The sequence below is a fragment of the Onychostruthus taczanowskii genome, unplaced genomic scaffold (assembly GCF_017590055.1).
Source record: "Onychostruthus taczanowskii isolate IOZ18803 unplaced genomic scaffold, ASM1759005v1 scaffold161, whole genome shotgun sequence".
Taxonomy (NCBI): domain Eukaryota; kingdom Metazoa; phylum Chordata; class Aves; order Passeriformes; family Passeridae; genus Onychostruthus; species Onychostruthus taczanowskii.
Genome location: NW_024498807.1, coordinates 133,643 through 142,255, shown reverse-complemented (window position 1 = coordinate 142,255; position 8,613 = coordinate 133,643).

The following is an 8,613-nucleotide window of genomic DNA, read 5'->3' as shown; positions in this document are numbered from 1 at the left end:
TGCCACTGCACCAATTATCCTTTGAGGTTGTGTTCTCCCTGCAAGCCATCTCAAGAGGCTGCAAGAGTACCTATGGAGAGGCAAGGGTCTGAGCAGGGTCACTGGTGAAACCCCAAGGCCATAAGCTCAAAATGGCTAAATGGTCATCCCAAGAGATGAAGAAACCAGCCCTGTGCATTGGCTGGATGAATGGTGCCCTGAAGGTGCAGCTTACGGTCTTTTCCAATAGCGCCGTCCCGCTGAGGCCCTGTTGTGACATTTGAAGGACACAGACCTTTGGTCTGAGGCATGGCCAAGAGTCTGGTTGTGACTGAGGCCACCAAGTCTGGCAAGGAATGTTGTGAGCAAACTTCTGAACCCAGGGAATGGCTACTCTGGAGCCGCAAGCCAAAATTTTCTTTACAGATGCAGTGGCAGAGAACACCCAAAATTTACTGCTGGTTTTTTTGTGTCTTTTGTATTAGCCAAAGGATGCCAGAATCAAAACAATGTAAAAGGATCTTCTGGACCACCTTGGCACATACCTGAAACCATAACAGCTTTGCTGCTAGAGCCAAGACCTGCCTCATTGTGATGGTGTGAGGTCACCAGGAGCTGGCAGCAGGAAGGAGACAAGCATGCGAGCCTAGTGTCTCACAGGGACAGCCTGGTATCACTGCTTACAGGAGCCAGCTAGCCCCTCTGAGCTGAGTTCCAAGCAGGAAAACACTGTGGCAGCCTTAAAGAACACAGGATTTCACTTCAGAAGCTCATTTAAGATTTTTCTTCCGCTGTGACTGCTAATGGGTCTCCCAGCCATCAAGGAAGCTTACAAGTCGATTTTGAGTGTAAGCAAGTACTATAATTAGATGCAAAGATCCAAATACTCAATGGATAAAAACCACTGTTCATTCCAGGAACATTTTAGCAACTGTTGACTGGTAGAAAGTAAACAGATTTCAAAAAGTGTCAGCCTGCCATACCACTGCATGCCATTCCAAGATGAACATTGTTCCTAAATATATTTCCTGTGAGAGAAAGAGGAAAACAAATCTAATTTTAAAGAAATAAAAGAAAACCAGATGTGCACAAGAATATGCTTAGACTTTTTTTTCTTAATAAAGGTTTTTCCTTACTTTAGAGGTACCAAGTCAATAAATGTAACGTGAGAGTTGGTATGGCATTGGTTACCACTCTATTTAGCACTCCTGTTATCCTTTAAAACTGCACTCATTTGCCAGTCTCTCAGAACATGTAAATGAGCGTGGGAATGCAGCAAATACTTAAAACTGATGAAGGCATTTTAGACTTATCAAAACCACTTGTGATTTTGTATTTGTGAAAGGTGTGATATCAAGCTTTGGCATATTAGGAAAAATAGCTGACGGTACATGAAACTAATTAGACTATTGCCAAGAAAGGTACACTAAATGATCTTTGCATTGAAGGCCCTTTGTCAGTTCAGTTCACTGCTAATAGAGACTGCTGGATTGTTTTTACCTGCAATTAAAACTCCTGATTGACAGATCTTCCATTTACTAATGGTCAATGTCATTTTACATAGTAATCTACCATATCCAGTACAGAGATATGAGAGAGTCTAAATCAGAATGTAGTATTGCTGGTGGCTGACTGAAACACAAAGACTTCTTTTAAACATGATAAAGCTTTAGCCAAATGTGAATGTTTGCTTAAATTCTTTTTTTTCCCCCACAGGTGTGAACAAGCACGTCAATTCTTGAAGGTTGTCTTCTTTCTCACTACTCACTTCGTTGAGACTGAAACTTTGGGGGTGGGATATAGTGATGCTGAAGATCCTCATCCCAGAGGAGATTTTACTTGACTTTCAAATGCCAAAAGCTGGTCAAATCAAACCACATGACATGTAGAGGGACTTTCAGAAAATAGAATGGAAATAGGTATATCACGAAATGAAAGGCCTCAAAAGGAAAAGGAAATCCAGAGTAATGCCCTTTATGACTCCCTCGTAAGAGTTATACAATATTTTCCTTTTTTGGAGTTTGTCTTCATTCTCACAAGACAGGTCATGGGAACTGAGGCAAATATCTTGATGCAGATATGTGCACAGATACACATGCCGGCACACACACACACAGGCACACACACAGAGGCACACAGAGACATAGTTACTGTTACCATGACCATTCACCCAGTCTTTGCAATTGCCCATACAAATGACTGTTGATATTAAAAAGCCAGCTGTGAATTGTAATTTTGCACATGTTTATGTAATTACCTGCAATTTTAGAACTGCATGTTTTTGAAGTTTTTACTCTCTGTACATCTATCCAGGTCAGAGATCAGACTCTGCTCTGAGAGTGGAATATGGAACTCTCTTTTTAAAATACTACTGTCTGTAGTAATAACTAGTAGATAAAGAAAAAAATGTTTCAGATGGTGTTATAATTGTGTTCTGCTTAATGTTATGCCAGAAAGAAAGACAGGGAATCTTTTTCTGTTATAGGACTGAAGCAGGCTGAGATGGGAAAGCCAGAAAAACGAACTCTGGTAGCACAAGTCTGTAATCTCTTTAAAGTGAGGAAAATACTCCCTAATAAATGACACAGCAACCATAAACCTGCTGATACCATGCTGCTTTTGTCATTAGACAAAAGGTCAAGAATCCATTAGCAGCAGCCACTGCTAAGAAAGCTGTAAGACCAGTAGCTGAGTGACACAGCAGACCTAGAGAGCCCTGCAGGTGACACAGGACATCTGATAAGAATCAGGCTTTGCAAATTCTAGTCCCATATCTCATGATAGGAATACAACCTTGCTATTGATTAATGTTTCCTAGGGCTCGACTCATGTCAGGTGGAAATGGATCAATAGCTTTCTAGCTTTTAATAAATCAGCCAAGCTCCTCATTGAGATTGGCACACTAGAAGCCACTAGGAGTTCCTGTTCCAGTGCTCTTATATTACTCCTTTTGATGGGTATGTTACCAAGTCCTGACCTTCACTGTATCTTCAATTAGAAATGGCAGGATACAATTCCTTGCTGTTAGGCAGCATACTGCAGCTTTTTAATGATCACTTTGCCCTGCCCAAGCTGTTCTCACTAGCACACAATAAGTACCCATACTGAGCTAGAAGCCCATTTCTATTTTCCCCTTTTGTCTCCACCTCCCTACCACCAGATTGTGCAGTTCAAAATGATGTAGCAAGCTGGTATTCCTGCATGAACAAATAAATAAATCTTAATGCCACAAGTACAGATAATGGGAGGTGCTGGATCCTGGCAATTTACTTCACCGGTCTAGCAAATAAGCAAGTGGAGAAATGTCAACACCTTTCTTAAAAGGAAAATTGTACAAAGTGCTAATAATGAGTTAAGCTAATTTGCATTACTGTACTCATATGCAAGCCTAGTGTGACTGCAGGCTGCCCCCAAGTTGTGCTTGGGTGGTCCTCTACAAATTCGTATGCAGCAATTTATCAGTGGTATCTAACAGTGATTTATGCAGCTGTCAAGCTGCCTTCATCAGTACAAGTGAATTGTGGGCACCATCAGCTAATGTGGACTCCTTCATAGTGTCTAAAGTAAATGAGGGCCAAATTAAAAGAAAAACAGCCCAAGGTACCACCCACTCATCTTCTCAGTTCTTTAATGACAAGTTCCCTCTACAGAAAAAACATACAGCTGCTCATATGAGACCACACTTACAGAGACCCCACTGTCTAATCACAGACAGCCTGTGAAAGTCAGCTTTCAGGGCCTTGGTTAGAGCAAGGAGAACAGGAAAGGTTGGCAGGGTTCCATCAAAAACTAAAACAGTATTGATGGCAAATAAAATTGACACAACCAAATCAGTTAGCTTTCATAATAAATAATTATGCATAATTTTTTCAGGGAATAATATGAACCATCTAATGATGACATAACACATCTATGTAGCATGTGCCTGTGTCTTTGTTTTAAATAGAACCACTGCTGTAGTGGATCTTGCTCCAGCCACATGTGGTGGTCTTAGCCGGCGGCTGATCCAGCCTGACAAACTCTGGTGCACACTGGTGCTTTGCAAAGGGGCAGAACAGCATCCCTGAATCATATGTGAGTGACAGGTCAGTTATTCTTGACTAATTAATATGAAAATGGAGTGAGAACTATTTATTTATTAAAATGCTATCAATTAACAAATGGATCAGAAAAGCAAGCATACTGACACATGCACTCTCACACTATTTTGGAAAAGATTATTGTATGTCCCTCCAATATGAGAAGCTGTTTCCAGCAAGATGAAAAAATTGACCATCCTGAGGCATTATTAATCATCACTGATTTTGACATAACAGAAAATAAGTTTTTCTGTATAAAATTACATAATTATACATTAACATTCCAAGAGCTACTTGCACTTTCTTGAGCCAGTGGAAAAGAAGGAGCTTGTGAAAATAGGGTACACTTTTTCAGCTTTGCAGAGAACATACTTAATATTGCACTTTTCAAGAAGGCAGAATGAATAAATCACTTGTGGACATTAGCAGGGTAAAAAATCACCCCTAAGCACAATGTGTATTATTAATTTTGTGCAGTCCAATTCTGCACAAAACGATCTAAGCCTAGACAGTCTGGCTGAAGACTAATGTGTTTGCCTATAATAAAAGTAAGAATCCCAAGTGGTTCCAGTTGGTAACACCTCCCAAACCACAGTCCCTTTAGAAGAGGCCATCCACCTAGAATTCAAACAAATGCTGATCTTGCCCTTAATCTTTTTAACAATTTGCTCCAAGGTCTAGATGAGGGATGAAATGCCATGGTGCTTTGTAGCAACCCTCCTGAGGCAGCTGCCATTGAAGGACCAGCACAGGACACTGAAATCAGGAAAGTGGTGCTTCAAACAAAGTCCTGTGCTAGATGGAAGGAGACAGTTGACTTTACAACCATTTTGCCAGCACTGTGCTGTCAAAGGCAGGAAGAAAACTGGGCTTAAGCATTCCTAAATTAAGGAGCTAAAAATTCCTTGGTTGTCTTATTAGTTGTGCCATGATTACAAGAATATTGTGTCAGCCACATTCAGATCCTGAGATTTGCCACCAAGGACAAATGTATTTAAAAGTCTTTGCCCTGTGCTAATACCATGTTCTTCAGGACATTTTCTTTATCTCTGGTACTGAACATGGTATGAACAGTTGCAGGGGCTTTTAAAGTGATTGTGGCCAAATGTCTCTTTTGTGAACTCCTCTCTTTTTTTATTACTGTTTAGTCCTGAATTAGTGAGCTTTGTCCTTGCCTGAAAATTGCAAGTATTTATCTTCTCTCCCTGACAGATCTTGGATGTAACAGCAAAAAAGAAATCTCCAAGCCATCTTAATTTTAGAAGGCAGTCATGTACTGGACAGTTCCCCAGTGACCAGCCAAGGAAAGCAAAAAGGAGCACTTAGTGGTGTTTTGAAGCACATAGAAGTACTGAAGGGTCGGGTCTTTGTGCATTTAGTGTAGTGGCTAGAGAGGGTAGAGGAGTGAAGCATGTGGAAACACCATTGACCAAAATACATTGGAATGCATTCCACAATTACCTTGTCCTTGTTACTGAGACTATGTGAAAGATAAGCAATGGCAAAGGGCATTTTTTGCCTTCAAATCTAAGAACCAAAAAATTTCTTTCAGACTCCTTGTTTTTCTTATCATCAGATATCCTAATTGTGACACATGAGCTGAAAATAGCACTCATCCTACCATGAAGATGCTCTCAGGGTTGACCAGAAGTTGATAGTTTCAACAGCAATATAGAAGTGGGGATATCTCTGAGCTAGGTCTTGCAGAATGGTAAAAACTGTCTGCAGACTGCATTTAAATACTTGGAGCATAACTCTTTTACAAAGTGGTGTTGGCTAATAGTAGGAGAGACTACAACTTGTCAGATAGGATGTGTTCTTATTAAAATTGGTGTCTCATACTTCTACCCAGAAATCCAGAAGAAGTGAGACCCTGTAAGAGTGAGTGTCTCTTATAAGCAGAATACTAGAACATATTGGTAACACAGTTATATGAAGAACAAATCAAAACAGTAACACATCCTTCCCCTTTGGCAAAAGTTGATTAACTTCATTCTTGATGCACCAGAGTAAATAGAGAGTAACCAAATGTTTTTCTACCACAGCATTTTCACATTCCCCAACCATTACTGTATTTGTAAAAGGTAAGTAAATCAAACTTCAAGAAGAGGAATTTTACTAAAGCCAGTCTGCCTTGTGACTAACCATTGCAGAAGTCAACACAGGAGCAACAGTGCCTACAGGATCTTACTGTAGCTTGAGGGATATATTCTGGGCAGCACCTTTCCACTGCCAGTATTTCCAGCCATTGTAAATAAAAAGAAGGCTCTCATTAACACCAACACATGAGTCTTACTGCTGTATACTGGGCATCCACAAAAGTTCTTTGCTGCAAGAGATGAATGAATATAAGTTATGTGGCTCCCGCAGTGCCCCATGTATGTGATGGAATGTAAAATTTTAGGATTCATTGCTCATACCTACCAGATCTGCAATACAGCCGATATTTAAGAATACATCCAAACATATGTTACACTCCATGGAAGATGAAACAATATATTAACTTCATTTTGTATTAATTGGAGAGTTATGTTGCTTGTCATTATTGTATTTATTCAGGTGTTCATTACTCTCCATTAAAAGAGAAACATTTGCTGCTGTGAATGTTGCAAGTGCTATAAATTGCAATTTTTTAATTTTAAGGATGTTCTTAGCCATCTTGCCCACTCAGGATTTTGAAAAACATAGATTCAATTTTTAATGACAATGTGACCTCATTCTTTGTAAATGAAGACAAGTGTAAAATGTGTGCATCTGCATGTTTCTCTCGGTGTGACAAGGGTTCTGGGAGCTCAGGAGCATGTTCACAGTGCATAGCAGAGACCAACACAGAGGTCTCTGTAGTTCCACCAAGGGCAACACATCCTAGGAACAGTGTAACTGTGCCAGTATGGAGCCATTCTTCAGTGTTGAGGCTTTTTACAATGTAAGGATATTTAGGGTGGATGTCCGACTGTGCTAACATAGCAGTATTGTCTGGAAAAAAAAAAAAAAAAGTACAAAATTCAAGCTCATTTGGAAGAGATTCAGAAATCTGTACTGTAACAGATGACATTCAGAGCAGTGTGGATAAGCGTGTCCTAACCAAGAGTGTCCATGTTAGAGCACAGAAAGAAAAGAATAATTAGTATAGATAGATTGAAGACCTGGGACCCCTTGAAATCTCACCTGGAGCATTAAATGGTACCAATGGTGCTGAATCAGGTACAGTCAGGGATAATGTAGTCACAAAAAGTAGATGACCTTAAGCAGGAGCTACACTGCAAGGACCTTAAACAGATGGAGGCCCCCAAAATAAAAATACTTCCAAGCACTTTACTGTGCTACATAAAGGAAAATGATTTAGAGCACAGTAGGAAAAGCCTTACTCTTGGAAAGAAGAAAATACTTTGGTGGCAAAAGCAGATACAATGGCTGAAATCTAACTCACCACCTTGAAAAGATCAAACTCAGCAGCAGCAAAAGGATTGGAGAAATAAAGAGAGCTGAATTCAGCATGGAGTATATTTTCAGGGGACAGAAAAAGATGTCTAATGAAAAAAGTAAGGCCAGAAAAGCTTGTCAAAGTTTCCATACCAAACAATTTGTTCAGCCAGCAGAACTGTAAATCAGAGACTATTTTATTTTTGGCATAGATATAAATGAAATCTTCTAGTCAGGAAAATATTTTTCATTGTGTGCTGTGTAACCTTCTATTTGTAGAGACTTGTTATATCCTAAAAATGTGTCTAGAATGTTCTGCAAACCAGTATCGCTTTACCCACAATCTCCTTGCAGCTCTATGGGTATCTCAACTTTCACAGCTTCTCTTCCTCATGTTTGTTTTCCACAACATCATATTCAAACCAGAGGAGAAGTTCTGGCAGTTTTCTAGCAAATTAGCTCAATAAAAACATATTTTGCATGACTTCAAAATGGTTTGCGCTGTCTCACTACAAGAAAATACATAGACAGATGATTTAGTCTGTCAAAGGGGCAGAAATAAAGTTGGATTTGTAAATTTACATCTGAATACCAGCACTTTTTTCTAAGAACTAATTGTACCTCAAAAGGCAAATAAAATGAGAAGAGACTCCTATGGAACTATTTTATGAGTGGATTCCAAAGTAGCAGCAGGATGAGAATACCAAAAATAGTCAGGACTCCAAGTACTTGTTAAGCAGCACTTTAAGACTTCAATACATTTATTATTTGCACCATACCACCCTCTCATTAAAACAACCAGACAACTCCTAATTTAAAACATTTCCTTATTGGAGCAACTACAGCAGCTCTCATCTGTGTAAATATATGCAATTCTTTTTCTCCATCAGCCCTACTGACTAGAGATGCTATCGTATTTTGACAAACAAATCAGATTTAAGTTCATCTTCACATTTCTCCCTATAGTCACAATGTTACCTATTCATGAGGGGTTAGTCCTGGACTGTGGCCTGCTCATACCTATCACACTGAACACAAGGTAGATAGAGTCAGCCTCTGCTTCAGACTCTTTTTTAACCCAACACGGGCACTTTCAGGCAATTGCAACCCAATCCTTGACCTCACATGTGCT